Source organism: Camelus ferus, chromosome 14, assembly GCF_009834535.1.
Source record: "Camelus ferus isolate YT-003-E chromosome 14, BCGSAC_Cfer_1.0, whole genome shotgun sequence".
Lineage (NCBI taxonomy): Eukaryota > Metazoa > Chordata > Mammalia > Artiodactyla > Camelidae > Camelus > Camelus ferus.
This window is the reverse complement of record NC_045709.1, coordinates 35,285,764-35,302,137: the sequence shown is the minus strand read 5'-3', so window position 1 is coordinate 35,302,137 and position 16,374 is coordinate 35,285,764. Positions and strand designations below refer to the sequence as shown.

The 16,374-nt window shown below is 44.0% G+C and overlaps 1 protein-coding gene across 3 annotated transcripts in view; it reads left to right on the top strand.

The window, feature by feature from the left end:
• The first annotated feature begins 9,156 nt into the window (after positions 1-9,156).
• FARP1 (FERM, ARH/RhoGEF and pleckstrin domain protein 1) overlaps positions 9,157-16,374 on the top strand; it is a 277,212-nt gene continuing 269,994 nt past the window's right edge. For 2 of the 3 annotated variants that reach the window (XM_032496745.1, XM_032496741.1), the window contains exon 1: positions 9,712-10,122. The gene's annotated coding sequence lies outside the window, so the exon portion shown is untranslated. Of the gene's footprint in view, positions 9,470-9,711; positions 10,123-16,374 lie in introns of those variants that run through there. The other variant, XM_032496743.1, reaches the window with a different exon arrangement.

Genomic DNA, 16,374 nt, shown 5'->3' with positions numbered 1-16,374 from the left:
TAGAATACTCCAGTTAGAATCAATTTGGCAAATGAAAGATTAATTCCATATGGTTCATGAATTTAGATATTCATTATTAAGTTTATATTAAAATATACATATTAGAATATATGATAAGGATGTTTTTTCTTCATCTAGAGTTGAGAAATCTGGAGTGGACAGGGCGATTAATTGTGTGATAATAGGGCTAATTCTAATAATGTTTTCCAGTAATTTTTATATCAGCTTTATTGAACTATATTCATATACTGTGCAATTCACTCATTTAAAGTATACAATTCAGTGGCTTTTAATATAGTCACAGTTTCACAATCATCTATCTCCACAGTCAATTTTAGAACATTTTTATCAGCCCAGAAAGAAACCCCACAGCCTTAACAGTCAGTTCTCGTTTCCCTCCAACTTCCAAGGCAGCCTCTAGTCGGCTTCGTGTCTCTATGTAATTGTTTGCTCTGAGCATTTCACATAAATGAAGTCATACAATATTCAGTCTTCTGTGAGTGGCTTCTTTCACTTAGCATCATGTTGTGAGGGTCCATCCATGTGGTACCAGGTGTTGGTATTTCAGTTCTTTTTATTGTCGAATAATGTGCAGATATACCCACTTTTGTTTATCCATTCATCATCTGATGCAGTTTCAGGTTGTTTCTGCTTCTTGGCTGTCATGAATGATGCTCATAAGAACATTTGTGTACAAGTTTTGTGTAGACGTATGTTTTCCTTTCCTTTGCATATACCCAGGAGTGGAATTCGTCATTTTATTATTAAAAATTTCAGACTTACAACAAAGTTGAAAGAATTTTATAGTGAAGTGCTTCTCGTCGCCACCAAGTTTCTACTGTTAACGTTTTATTTTCCTTCCTTTGTCACTTATCTCTCCATCTGTGTATCCCTCCAGCCAGCCATCAGTCGACCTTATTTTTAAATGTATTTCAAGGTAAATGACATCAGTACTTTCCTCTAAATACTTAAACGTGTGTATCATTAACTAGAGTTCAATATTTGTTTTGTTTCATTTCTTGTCAGATAATGTTAACATATGTTGAAATGCACAAATCTTAAGTGTATATTCACGATGTTTTGACAGATGCATCTGTCCAACCCAATCCTCCATCAAGGTACGTTACCATCACTACAGAAAATTCTCTTGTGTACACTCCTTCAGTCCCCACCATTTGCCCTTCAAAGACAACCTCCACTCAGAGTTTTTCTCCATGTATTTGGTTTGCTTGTTGTAAAATTTCATACAAATAGAGAAGTACAATATACCCTTTTTTTGTGTGTAAAGTTCCTTTCACTCTGAGAAATGTTTTTGAGATTCATCCATGTTTTCCATTTATCAAGAATTCATTGCTTTTTCTTGAGTTATAAGTCCCTTGTGTATAAATATACCACAGCTTATTTTTTCATTCTCTTGTTGATGGGTGTCTGTCCCCTCTTTTTTAGTTTTACGAAAAAGCTGCTGGGAACATTTCTGTACAAGGCTTTTTGTGGACACACGTTTTTGTTTTTCTTGGGTAAATACATAGGAGCGGAATTTCTCAGTCTCACAGTGAGTGTATGTTTAACTTCATAAGAGACTGCTAGACTTTTTCCCAGAGTGGATGTACCACTTCAGTCTCTTCAGCATCAGGATGAGTTTCAGTTGCTCCACATCCTCATCAAACTTTGATGTTGGTAGTCTTTTTTTTTTAAATTGAAGTATAGTTGATTTACAGTGTTGTGTTAATTTCTGATATACAGCATAGTGATTCAGTTTTATATATATATATATATATATATATATATATATATATATATATTCCTTTTCATATTCTTTTTCATTATAGGCCATTACACGGTATTGAATATAGTTCCCTGCGCTGTACACTAGGACCTTGTTGTTGATCTGTTTTATGTATAGCAGTTAGTAATGTTGGAAGTTTTTTTAATTTTAGCAATTCTAGTAGATGCCTAGTGTGTTTTGTTATGTCTTTAATTTGAGTTTCCCAGACTGATAATAAGCTCTTTAGTAACTGGCTATTCATAAATCTTCTTTTGTGAAGTGTCTGTTCAAACATTTTGCCTATTTTTAAAAGTTTTACTATCTGATTTATGGGCCAGTCCTGAAGAACCACTAATAGTATACAGATCTACTCTATTTTTAAGCATTTCTAGGAAAGGAAGAGCTTATCTCTCTCTCTCTCTTTTTTTTTTTTTTAGTATTGCAAAACTCCTAACTGTAAGGACTTAATTAACTTAAGATTACTGTCATTTAAGTCCATTTTTCTTGGTTATTCCTCAGCTAGATGTAAAACAGAAATATTTAGAGATGCTCTGTGATGAGGCCTCACACACTTAGGCTGTGTTTGAACGTATAATAGGGATTTCAATTTGTTAAAAGATAGAAATTATGTCATAAACGACATGCCGTTCTTTCCTCCTTTCCACTAGTATTCTCAATATGTATGAAAAGGATAAAAAGGAATCATTCAAACAAGCGACTGATATGTCACTATGTTTGTCCACCTTCAGCCCCTTTACTAATGAGCTAAAGAACAGGGCTATTCTTCGGGAAAGCAACATCCCACTGCTTAGGGAGAAGGTGTGCTTGTAGATAGAATTCACTTTCTTTTCATGAATTAAGCATTAAAGCAGGTTCGACTCCATGCAGGAGGATAAAGAAGCTGCTCCCACCCAGGTTGTCAGAAAGATTTTCCCTACAGAGTTGGTGGTAATTTGGGAGTTAATAGGACTGACTGCCTTTGGCTAAAATATGTTGAGGGAAGATGGGAGACCAGCTGTCGCTCATCCTATCCAGGTAGGGCCAAGTAGGGGATTTGTTTTTTAATTTCTCTTTTGACGATCCTTCAGCATTCATTAAATTTATGGATGTCAGCAGCAATTGTTGGGGGAGGGGAGAACATTTTTCTTTATTTTTGCCTTAAAATGTGTGGACATCCAATTTAAAGAAGGGGAGAAATATACAAATACATATGGAATTCCTACTGCAGATTTCTAAGCATTAGAGTGAGTTTGTGTGGACCATCACACATGAGATCAATAGCCCAAAGAGATCTGCTGTCTTGACCACGGACACAGACACACACACGTATACTTCATTCTCATTTCTGCTTCAGTTCTCAGTGCATTTCTGAATGATGAAAAATGCTGCAAGTAACCATCAACAATGATATACTTTCCCCGTGGGTATCATTTCATTCTCTGAGAATCAAAAGGTAAGATCACAGGCCAGATTCAAGATGATTCCAATCTATGACTTTCCTCTGCTTTCCTCTCAAATGTCTCCTTTTGAAAGTGAAGTGGAAAAAATATGACCAAAAGTCCTGACTTTTTATCCTCTTCTATTTTCTATCTTAAAAGAAGTATGTATTTAATACTTTGCTCCAGCTGTCCTAGATTTATGAATACAGAGGTAAAGCACAGCAGCATTCTGTCTGAGAGCACAGCCCCTGGACTCTGACTACCTGAGTTGGAGTCACCATCTCTGCCATTTATTTACCAGCATGTGACCTTGGAGAAGTTACTTAGCCTCAGGTGCAAAAGGGGATGATGATAATCTTCCTGTTTCATAGGGTTGATGTGTCAGTTCAGTGAGTTAATATTCACTAAGGTACTAACGGTTTTATGTGTTAGCTATTATATGAAGTTGAGGGTTAAAATTTCAAAGCAATTCTAATCAAAGTGCAGTACGATTATTTTTAGAACTTGACAAAATGATACTAAAATTCATTTGGAAAAACAAATAGTAAGACTAGCCAGGAAAACTTTCAAATTATAGGGTATAAGTTCTTTCAGATAATAAAATGTATCATGAACGTTTTGTTACTGGGACAAGGACAGGCAGGTCAGCGGGAAAGAACACAGACTCTCCTACATGACAGAATTGGCATTTCAGACAAGCATAGAGAGCTGGGTCATGTCAATGGTGCCCGTTTGGGCATTTGGAAGAAAAGAAAAGCTGGGTCTGCATCTCCTTTCTTATGCCAAAACAAATACTATATTGATCAATGATATAATATAAAAATAAAACCATTAAAGTGTGAAAATAGTGATTTTTAAAAAGCTTTGAATGGAGAAGACCTTTTAAAGCATTTTGCAAAAATGTGAAATCATAAAAGCAAACATGGATGAATCTGATCATGTAAAAATGACGAACTTCTGGCTGCAAAAAAGAGCATCATAAGATCAAACACAGGAAAAAAAAATTCACAACATGATAGCAAAGGGCTAATTTCCTTAACATAGAACACATAAAGATGTTAAGAATCAACAAGAAAAAGACAACCCAATGGCAAAATGAACAAAGGATATAAGTCAGTTCATGGATGAAGAAATGTCAATGGATAATTTAAAGATGAGATTCCACTTCACCTATAAGACTGACAAATTTTTTAAATTTGCTACTACCCAGCAAGTGCTACAGTTTAAGTAGGCAGCATTCTCAGGCGTGGTTGGTTAGTGGATGCTCTGCTTCTCTGTTGCTTTATAGCAAGCCATGAAGAGTTTAATGACATAAAATAATTTTGTCAGAGATTTTGTGGATCAGGAATTTGGAAAGAGCACAATACGGATGGCGCTTCTCTGCTTCATGGTGTCCTTAACTGGTATGCCCTAAAGGTAGAGGGTGGCTGGCAGGGCTGGGGAAAGGGACAGTGGGGCGGGAGAACCCTCTGCAAGATGCTTCTTTACTCACCTCCTGGTTCCTGGGCTGAGATGGTCAAAGATGGGCTCATCTGGGACTGTCAGTGGGAGGGCCACTGTGTGGTCTCTTGCTTATGGAGGTCTCAGGGTAGTTGGGACTTCTTAGATGGCAGTCAGGGCAAGATGGCTAAGTGTCTACAGAGGATAAGCTAGAAGGCTTTTTCTGACTGAGTTGCACAGCATCACTTCCACTGTATTGACTAAGTCACAGCTTGTCCAGATTCAAAGATAGATTCAAAAAGGTAGACCCTACCTCCTAAAGAGAGGAGTGTCAAGGGATTGGTGGCCATGTTTAAAAACCACCACAGTGGAAGAAGAAATGACTACAGCGTCTCTGGAAGGTGATTTTGCAGCATTTACCCAAACTTAATGACCCTCTTGAACCAAAAGGGTCCCATATGGACGTTCCCTTGGTTCCTATTCTCTGCCTTCCCCCTCTCCTCCGTTAGCCTTTCCTTACCTGGTTTCTGTCACCAGCACTACTACCCCTTGCCTCCCTGAGTCTAGAACCTTCTCTGTAAAATAATTAAGTCCCCACCCCCAGAACCCTTCTTGTACCCTGTAAGTTCTGTAATCTCACGTGTTCGCTTCATGGCAGTGACTTCCTCTGCGACTCGGTGGTTCCGTGAAAGGGCAGCAGCTGTGAGAATGGGGTAGCTCTGGTCCCGGGGGTGGCAGGGCTCTGGAGAGAGGAGGACTCCTTGCTGGGCTGCTGAAATGAAACACAGCTCAAAATCCCAGGATTTTATTTCCTTCCTGCTTTCCAGGGAGATTCATATTCTTCCTATTGATTTAATTTTTAACCTGCTTCTTCTAGCTCTCCTGCGCCTACCATGCTGCACTGTATGTGGTAGCTCCGTAGTGTTGCATAACAAATGGCTCCCAGTCTGAGTGGCTTAGACATTTACCCTCTCGTACTTCCTGTGGGTCAAGAATCTGGGCTTGGCCTGGCTGGTTCCTCTGGCTATGCTGCAGTCACTTCAAGGCTTGGCTGGAAAGGAGCCCCTTCCTACCTCACTCACGGGATTGTCACAGGATTTGGTGCCTCAAGGGTTGTTGGACTAAGGCTTCATTTCCTCGTGAGCTCCCTCTGTTCCTCCACAGGACCTCTCCCAACGTGGCGGCCTGTTCCATCAAAGCTGGCAGGAAGAGAGCGCCAGCAAGATGGAAGTCAGTCTTTTGTAAGCCAGTCATGGAAATGACAGCACTTCATGTCTCCATATTCTGTCCATTAGCAGAAAGTCACTCACTAGGTCCAGCCCTCTTCCAAGGCAAGGGGATTACACAGACCGTGACTGTTAGGAGTCAAGCCAGAGCCATCCACCATCAGTGCTACAGGCAAATTCCTCTTCCCTGCCCTGGGTCTTAGCACAGGTCCTCGTGTTACTGATAGCGCATATTCTCACGGCCAGAGATTAGTACTGCCTGAAACCCAGAGACTTCCCTGACTCAGACACATCCTAGTGGTGGTAGCGTGTGTTGGGGGTGGCAGGAACTGGTGAAAACTATGGAATAAGAAGTTGCATTTCACTGTGACATGTCATCAATTGAGTATAAAAGATTTACACACATACACTTTTGTGTAAGCTTAGAAAGTTTCTGAACAACTGTAAAAGCTGTTGGGAAAAGGTTTTCTGAGAAGTGGGATTGGGGATGCAGGGAAGGGTTCCTCATGTGCCTTATGCTTTACTTAATATGCTCTAAATAATTCTTTAATTATTTCTTTTTTTAAAATTGAAGCATAGTTGATTTACAATGTTGTGTTAGTTTCTGGTGTACAGCATAGTGATTCAGTTATACATATATATATAAATACATATATTTATTACATATATACATATAAATACATATATTATTAATATACATACATATATAAATAAATATAGATACATTCTTTTTCATTATAGATTATTACAAGATATTGAATGTAGTTCCCTGTGCTATACAGTAGGACCTTTTTGTTTATCTATTTTATATATAATAGTTTGTATCTGCTAACCCCAGACTCTTCACTGCCCTGGGTTTTAGTGCAGGTCCTAAGGTGTGGGCCCAGCACTGCCTGGGAACCTGTTACACACACACACCGTCAAGCCCCTTTGGTAACCATAAGTTTGTTTTCTATGTCTGTGAGTCTGTTTCTGTTCTGTAAGTAAGTTCATTTGTGTCATTTCTTTAGTGATGTAAGTGATAGTATGGTATTTGTCTTTCTCTGTCTGACTTACTTAGTATGATAATCTCTAGGTCTGGTCTATTTCTTAATTTACCATGTATACACATTTATTATTTAAAAAAGTTAAAATTAATAAAAGGAAAAGTTAAGGACAGGGCACCTACTTAATTCAGAAAGATTTCTAATTAACTTGATGGCATGCGTTATAATGGGGACCTAGGTAATTATAAATTTTTGTAGTCTGAAAAGTGAGACATAAATGACACGAAATGACAAGGAAACACTGCAGTTTTTCAGAGGCTGATTTTCCTGGTGGTAGACTTTCCAGGCCAGGTACCCCTAGCTTTTCAGGTAAAGGAATTTTAAAAGTACTTTCAGTGAGATTTGAGTACAAAGCCTGGAATGTTTGTGGGAGCTGGCAGGACACTGGGGGTTTGCCAGCCTTTTCCAGCTGGACACCCCCCAAGTCTGCCCTCCTTTTTCTTTCCCTTCCTCCCCACAGGCTGCTACCCTCTGCCTATAAACCGGCTCAGATTGTGTCCTTTAAAAGTCACCTTCCCGCAAAACAAAACAAAACAGCATCAGATGTTATGTATTATAATCATAAGTGTGCTAAGAGCAAAACAGCACAAACCTTATTCCAGACATAGAAAGAAGATGAAGAAACACTATAGCATGTGGAAAATGTCTGTCTTTCAAAGGAGGTGGCTGGGTAAATGTCACTTTTCTAATTTTCTGTGGTTTCTGCAGTTTTTTGGTTTTAGCTGTGAGGTTTGCCGTAGCACCTTGCTTGCTAGTTAGTGTAGTGCCTGGACTAGTAAACATAAAGGCTGCACCAGAGAGCCTGTTGGAGATATCATGTCTCAAGCTTCCTAAACCAAAATCTGCATCTACCATGATCTCCAGGTCTGCCACAAACCTGGCCAGGCATTGGAATCACCTACAGGACTTTAAAATACTGATGCCTGGGTTCCAACCCTGGAAATCCTGGTATATTCAGCTGGGGTGATGCCTGACATTGAGAGTTTTTAAAATCTTATGTGATTTTGTGATTCTGAGACCCAGTACCCTAATCCCAGTAGTTCTCAAGGTGTGGGCCCAGCACTGCCTGAGAACCTGTTTCAAACACACACCCTCAAGCCTCAGTCCAGACCTCCTGAATCCAAAACTCTGGGAAAGGGAGTTTCAGATTCAGTGGGTCTTTGAATTAGTCCTGCAGGCGATTCTGATGCCCATAAAGATTGGACAACCTGCGAAAGCAGGTCTGGTGTGGGGCCCAAGAATTTACATTTCTTAAAGTTTCCAGGTGCTGCTGCTGCAGGTCTGGGAAGCACCCTTAGAGAATCACTGGCCTGAAACCTCTGCTCTCTGGTTTATCCAGAGCCACACAGCTGCTTAGAACAGAGCCAAACCTCCAACCCACAATATCTTTTCTTCAACCACAAACTGCCCGTCTGCTGTTCTTTTTAGATTTGAGGCCCATATGACCCTCTTTACTTCCAACTTCACCAGATATACTGGCGTTTAAAAAAAAATACAGTTTTGTACCTCAGACTCAAAATATGTCTCTTTGCTCCTCTGCTCTTTGCTCCAGAAACGACCCATACCAGCTACGCACAAGCACCACCATACTTCTAAGTCACCCTGTTCTTGTGTTAACCCACTCTTCCACGGGTCCCCTGCGCTGTTCCTCTTTTGAGTTCAGTTGTGATCTGCAGAAAACTGCCTCCAGGCTGGAGGTCGAAAACCTCTTTACTGCCCCAAAAGACCAGGATTCAGGAGCCAGCAGCCATCAGGGGTGGGGGCCCACTAGCCTCGGGATCTAGAAGAGGGTCGGTTTTGTTTCCAACCTGCTGACGTTTGGCCCTTTCCCTCCAGCGTAGAGGGTCCACCCCAGCGAGAAAACAGGGCAAGACCAGGGGCCGAGGAAGGGGGTAGGGAGATAGTAAACCTCAGCTCCCAGCTGGAGGGTGGGGACAATGACTTTCCCCTTCCTTAGTTCCCTGCCTGCTCGGTCCTGGATCTTGCTCCCTCCTCCAACGAATTCCAGGAACCCCGAAGGCGAACAAGAATCTGCGTACAGTTCCTAACCTATTCCACTCCTTTCCCCCGCGAGGCACTGCTCCGGTCCCGGGAGGCGGGGAGTGGAGGGTGGGGATTGTCGGGGGGATTCGCCGGGGTGGAGGACGCTGAGCCGTAGAGGGGGGAGGTGACAACTGCCCCTCCGGGATTAAGTCCCTCGCAGCCCAGGGTGGTGCCGGAAGCCTGCTCCTGTGGCCCCGGGGAGGGGGTGGTGCCCGTGGATCCCTGCCAAGCGCTGCTGCTCGCGCGACAACGTAGTTTAAGTCCTAGGTGGACCTACGGGCGGGGCTCCCCCTTGCACGACCTCAACAACGACTTGCCGAGTCCTCGCCGCCGATCGCCCTCCAGCTGCTCCTGGTTTTGCCCGTGTGCTTGTCTCCCGCTCCCCTTATCTCGCCTTCAACCCCAGCGGCAGGATTGGCGCGTCCGTGGTGGCGCAGCGCACTCCTCAGTGCTTCTTGCGCTCGGCTTGGCGGCGCCGCGCGGGGAGACCGGCCCCGGCTGCAGGACCAAGTAAAGGCGCGGATCGAGGTGGGCTCGCCGGGCCGGGGAGGGGCGCTCCGGACAGGGAGCGCCGCGGCGCACCTGCCCCCGGGGCAGAGAGGGGCGGGGCGCGCCGGCGCGCAGGTCGCAGGCGCGGACGCTGGAGGGGGCTGTGGCTCTCCTGCCGTCCCCGCTGCTCGGGCTGCGCGGGGCCCGGGTTCGCTCCCCCCGCCGAGGGGCCGGCCCAGGCCCGGGGAGGGGCGCGCCCGCCTTCACTTCCCGCTCGCCGGCCTGGAGGCGGCGGGGCCGGCGCGGGCGCAGGGCTGCGGGCGCTCGGCTGGCGCGCGGGGCGGAGACGCGGCCGCCGCCCGCTTTGCACCGCTCCTCCCCGCGCGAGTGCCGCTCGGCCCGGCGTCGAGGCGGCCATGGCGACCCTGAGCCCGCTCCCCACCCACCCCTCCTGCTCCGCCCTCCCCTCCGCCCCGCGCCACCTTTGATGGTTCGGACCTCGGCCGGCCACCGCCAGCCCCGCTAGCGCGTCCGCGCCGCCGCCCGCGGGTATTAATAGCCGAGCGCCCCCGCTGCACGCGCAGCCGGAGCCGCCGCGCCCTCGGCCGCCCGGGGCTCGGAGCTGTGGAGTCAGGAGGCCGGGAGTGGAAGGCAGAGCCGCCTGCCCCGTGGAGGTAGGAGGCGCGCGGGGAACAATGACCGCGGCAGGCGGGCGGGCGGCAACTTGTGTGAGTCGGGCACCTGGAGCCGACCGACCTGGGCGCGAGTGGAGGTGGCTGCGTAGCCCTCAGATCTTGCTCCGAGGAGGTGGCGGCGGGTGAGATCCGGGTCCCCTACTAAGGCGGGAGACTAGCCCGCCGGGCCCGGGGCAGCCCCTGCAACAATAGCCGGAGCTCGGGGGCCTCCGGGCTCCGCGCCGCCCTTTGCACCCTCCGCGGAGTCGGTCTGCGAGCTCCGCGCGCGTCCCCTCTCGCCCCACCCGCCCCGGGGCGCCCTTCCCCCGCTTCCTCCTATCCCACCCGGCACGGTGACAGCGCCGGACGCCGCTTCCGGACCTCCGGCCGCAATCTCGGCCCTGAGGCCGACCGAGAGCCAGGGTGGTGGCTGTTGGCTCGGGTGCCACCAGGCTGCCGGGTGTCCGTGGTTCGCCCACGCACGGCGCGAGGACCCCAGTGGGTGACAAAGAGGAACACACCCTCTGTCTAAGTTAGATTTTGTTCTTTACCGCCAGCCTTTATGGAGAGCAAAGTTTTTTTTCTTCTTCTTCTTCCTTCCTTTCTTCTTATTTTCTTGTCTTTTTTCTTTTTTACGTAAAGGACACAGATTTTTGTGGTGAGCATTTCAAAACAACTTCTGATTGTGGTTTAATGATTTAAGTTCCGGAAACTGTAGCTTTGTGATTCCGCCAGACCTTTGAGAGAGAGAGAGAGAAAGAGTGAGACAGAGAGAGAGAGAGAGAGTGCGTGTGTGTGTGTGTGTGTGTGTGTCTGTTTTATTTGAGGGGAAAAATGAGTTCCCCATAACCAATCTGGATTTCGTTTATGGCAGTTGGAGCCCAGCTGGAGTCTGTGCAGGATTCCCCAGAAAGGAGAGAGGTGAAGCTCACAAAGAAACCTAGACCCTAATGTCAGATCAGCCCCTTGTGATGTGGAGAGATTGCCTCTCTTCTGGAATAGTTTAGCCGGCTCAGCCTGTCTCCGAGCCTTCTGGAGTACTATGGTGGCCTCTGGCTGTTTCATTTTATTACAGTTGTTAATGTCTTCCTAGTTAGTTTCCCAGGTTTGACTTGCTCAGCCCCGCCCTCCTCTGTTTCAGGTTCCCCCTGAGCCTTGGCTTTTGGGGACCCCATCTCCACCACCCAGCAGGCAGTATCTTCAGCAGAGTCCAAAGCCCGGACTAGCAGTGGGTTATGTTTAATGTGCTCTGCACGTGGTGACTTGGCCAAGCCCATTTCAGAACATCCTCCAGCATTGTCTTGCTTTTCTTATTCAGTCTAAACAGGCCTGGAGGAAGAAAGGCCTTTTTTTGGTCCTGAGAGCTCTGGGGCTTGTGCCTTAAAAATTGCCCTCGTTGTTGTGATCAGGCAGGGGCCCTTCTGAAGTCTCCCACCTTTGGCTTTCTTCCCACATTCCACAGCCTTCTTCTGGCTGGGGATTTAACCTCAGCCTTTCCAAAGGGTTGGTCTTCTGGATTTGACAGTTTCTAACGATGCACTTCATGTGTGGGTTCGGCATCCACATGGCTCACTTTATATTCCTGCAGCATCGTTCTGCAGCAAGGCACCAATATTGGAGTTATTCCAAGCACAACGAAACGTTTGTGTTTTTAGAATGTCTGGCTAATAGATCTGCTTCTGGGTAAAATAAATAGATACATTATTGGCCAGTGGCTGGCTTTCTGGGCGAAGTGTTGGTGGAAATAGTAAGCTGTTAGCCCAGTGCTTCCCAGAATCTCTTCTTTCTTTTATGTGGATGAGAACCTTGAAATACTCGGTGATGATGTAGCCGTTCTCAGTAGGGTCACAGATTTGGTAGCCTTCCCCTGCCCATGAGTTAGAGTGTGCCTTTTCATTTAAGGAGTTCTTCCCCCTAAGGGAATCCTGAAGTTAGGTTTTTAATGCCCCTTTTCACATAGATAGTCTCTTCTTGGAATTTATACAGGGATTTAATTCCTTAGGTCATAATAGAATACTAATGCTACTCTGAGGCCAAATTTACCAAAAGAAGATTTAAAAATCTATCCTGGATCATTTTCTTCTAGTGCATTGCAGTTACATCATGTTAAGAACTATGAGGAACCTGGCTGAGTATTTTTGTTTTGCTTTTCATGAAAGAAACTGTCCAAGGAAATGGTTTTTAAGAAGATAAGAATTGAATATAGTATTGAAAGGGTTAGTTTTTCCCCCCTTAGGTGGAAGTCATCCTCTAAGATTCATTGAGCATAGGAGTTTAATTCATTTGGAAAATGATATATATTTATAAGAATGGTGCCTATGACAGATTTTGAAAAAGAAAACCTTTCCCCATCCTTAAGGGTGTTAGAGAACACTGGAGGAGAGACGAGAGCCCAGTTTTTTGCATGCTGAACACTCTTTAGGAAAGACGGCATTGTGACTTTCCCAGAGGATGAGGAAAGTGTGGATTTGTAAGGTACCTGGTTAATGCTTTAATAAGTATGGTGAACCGGGCGTTTTAAACAAACCCTTGGTAACTGGCCTTGCTTATTGCAGACAAGTGCCTAGTGTTTTTGAGAAATGCACTTGCCCCTCTTAACTGAAGATACTGCAGATAAGGGAGGGGCCCATGTAATCCCCAGATGCAGTCACTTGAGTCCTTGCTGCTTCAGTGCACAGGTGTTCTAGGTGTTGCTTACCATTGCCTGGGAGCAGACAGGGTGGGCTTTTGAAGGTTCCTGTGGCTGTGCCTCTCTTATTAATTGGTGCTTTTGATTGAGAGGAAGGCTCTCCAGGGCTGATTATTGTATGGGAAGTAGTGGGCCAACTCTTTCTCTTGCTTTTTAACGGTTAGAGTTTCTGCTGTGGCCTCACTTCATCATAGCCCCCTCACCCTCTGTTTCCGCCAGGTTACTGCCTTAACCATTTCCACATGTCCAGGCAGATCAGAGCCCAATGGTTTCCATTCAAATTACTTGAAATACTGATTTTGCCAGTCCTTTTATGCCAAATGCCGCCTTTGTTTTTAATCAAAAAGCCCCCAGAAAATGTTTATTTTAAAGTGGAGAAACTAGCTTTTTATAGGCTGTCCTCCTCCTGGTTTAAGTCAGTTAAAAATCTTTTGCCAAGTGGATACTTTAAGCAAAAGCATACAATTGATACATATTAAATAAGAGTGTTCTAAGCCTTTGATACTTGTGAAATAAGCCAGGGACCATCGGTACAGTGTAACCAAACAGAAAAGTGAGCGCATGCTCAGTGCTGCCTATGCACTCAACTCACAAAGGCAGTTTTTTCTTATTTAACATGGAACAAATTATAGACAAACGGCAGGATTGGCAATTGAGTTAAGGTGGGAATTCATCATTTACATGAATTAATTTCATATGGAAAATGGTCATATTTGTGCATGCATTTTCAAACAAAAGAGCCTCAGGTCAAACTGGATTACCTTTAACTCTCTATTATGATAATACTCCTCACCACGGGAATAACTTTGTCATATGTGCTGACTTTGGACTTTCCATAAAGGTATCTTTTAAGAGAAGACTTATCAATCTAGTTTTATGACAACTTTAATTTTTTTGTTTTCATTCTGTTAATTCTGGATCTAGTATATTGTCTGACACATAGCAAACCCTTGCTAAATACTTGTTGAGTGAATAAGTAAACCTCATTTTTCATGTCCTTTCAAGTTAGTCTTTAAGGTTTTTAAGGGGAATTTAATATTAGCCTTGACAGGTTTCTGTTCCAGGAATTTGAAAATTTGATATCTGATTTCATTTCTGTTTTGTTCTAATTTTCACAGTTTCAACTAACCTTTAAAGCTAGGTAATATTGTAAAAAAGATATAGGCTCATTTAAAAAAAAAAACCAAGGCACTGAAAGCATGAAGAAGAAAGTAAAACCTACCTGAAAAATTCGCTTTGGGGAGGACTTTACTTCTTCCTGAGATTTTTTTTTTTTTTTTTGAGAAGTTCCGTTAGTGAACATCTGTTGGGGGTAACCTCAGTTTTTATGTGCCTTTAAATTTGTCCTGGAATGATAAATTACCTGGGTGTGCAATTCTAGGTAGTTGTTCCTGTGTTAATCAACTCTGTTTTGGTTCCATTGTTGTGGCGCCTGTCGGCTGTCAGGTTAGTTGTTATTTGTAAATAGTCTATCTTTTCTCTCTGGCTGCTTTTACAACCCTTGGGAATTCTGCAGGTTTTCTGTGTCTAGATGGAATTTCTCCTCTACTTGTATTCCTCTCTCTCCTCCTCCATCTGCCCCTCCCCCACCTCACTCTTGACTCTTCCCTCTTGTCCTCTTGTCACAGTATCCCTTTCTCTTGCTCAGTAGTATTCCAGTGTCTGAATGTGCTACAGTTTGTTGATCCAGTCCCCCTTGGCCACCACACTGGTTGTTTCTAGTTTGGGGCTGTCATGAATAAGGCTGCTATGAACATTTGTGAACAAGTCTTTGTGTGGAGCTCTGTTTTCCTTTTTATTGCTAGGCCTTATAATAAGTGTATGTTTATAAGGAACTGCCATCTGTTTTCCAAAGTGTTTGTACAGTTTAATGTTCCCACCAATGATTATATGAGTGTTCCACTTACTGTAATCCTCACAAACTCTTGAAATTACCCATCTTTTTCATTTTAGCCATCCTGCTGGATGTGTAGTGATATCTCGTTGTGGTTTTGTTTTGTATTTCCCTGATAGGGAAATGATAGGTTTTCACGTGCTTTTTGGCTGCTTGTATATTTTCTTTCGTGATATGTCCATTAGAACTTTATTCTTTTTCTTTGTTTTTGTCTGATTGTTTTATATAGCGTTTGAGTATAACTGACGTACAGAAAGCTGCACAGACTTAACGCCATCTTATCTTACGGTTATAGTTCTGTACGTATTCCGCGTGCAAGTTCATTTAGATCTAGGTCTTGTGAATGCTTTCACCAGTCTTTTTTTTCATCTCTTCCTTTTTTGAATGGTATCTTTCAAAGAGCAGAAGTTATTAGGAAGATGTTGTACATGGTCTAATTATTGAACTTATTAAAGGTCAGGGGATTTATTCAGCTTTGGAAAAATAACATTTTTGTATGTAAGACATTAACTAATGTTCTGCTCAAGAGGTCAAACTCCATTTACTCGATGGGGATAGGGCAGTTTTGTTCTTTCCTAACTAACACTGAGTTGAAAAGACACAGAAATGAGAAAACAAAACAAAACAAAACAAAAATCCCTGCTTATTTTGAAAACCTGGGGAAACAAGGTATTTAAGATTCTGATCAAATAGACAGCTTTCCAAAATTCAAAGTTGAGTGGTATTCTTTTAGCACACAGAAGGATTGTGAGAAATAAATATTTTTGAAATCAAAACAAAAATGGGGCCCTGGGTAAAAGGAAGATGTGACATTCTAAAAAGAGGTCAGAATGGCACATTTAAATGGTTGTAAAAGGACTTTAGTTTCTCTGTTTTGACATGAATTCTATCTTGCTCTGTATTCCCTTCATTTTCTGCACTGGAGAACAAACATTGTCAGGTCAGAAAGTAGGTTTTCCTCATTTTTGTTCCTCTTGCCCATAGAAGGTAAATACATATTGGTTGACTTGATTAAAATGTGTGTAATGAAAGCCCTATGACTTTTTAGAATACAGAAGTCAGAGGATGGTAGCAAAGGTAAGAAGAACTGGAAAATAGGTATTGAAACCAGACAGAGCTGCCCTTCTGTGTCTTGTCCACCTTGGAGATGTTGGGCAGGTTATTCGTACTCTTTCCCTAAAACTTTAAGAGTGCGGTTATCTTCAAGTGGTAGAATGTCTCACCTATAGCAGTGTAAGCCATCAGATAATTAGTTGCCTCAAGTAATAAGAAGAGGGAAGGGGCTCCCTGTTCAGTGTCTCAGCTCCCAGTAGCACCAAGGACCCAGGTTCTTTCTGTCCTTCCACCCCGCCATCCCAGCTTGTTGTTCTTTGTACTTGGGCTTGTTGCCTACTGGTTAATTAGGCTGCTGTAGCCTAATTAGCTGTTATGGAGAATGGCTGCAGCCACTCCAAGCGTCTTACTCTCACACATTTGGTATTGTCAGGCCAGTGATGGCACAGCCTTCTTCAAGCATCTTTTGTCATTAAGCAGGATCCTTCCTAGAAGCCTCCAACATCTGGATGGTCTTTGAAGAGGGATCTGGGGAATGTTTCTGTGCTCTTAAAGAGAGCCCCAAGGACTGGACTGAGTGTGATGCCTGGAACTACAGCAGCCATGTTGTGATTAG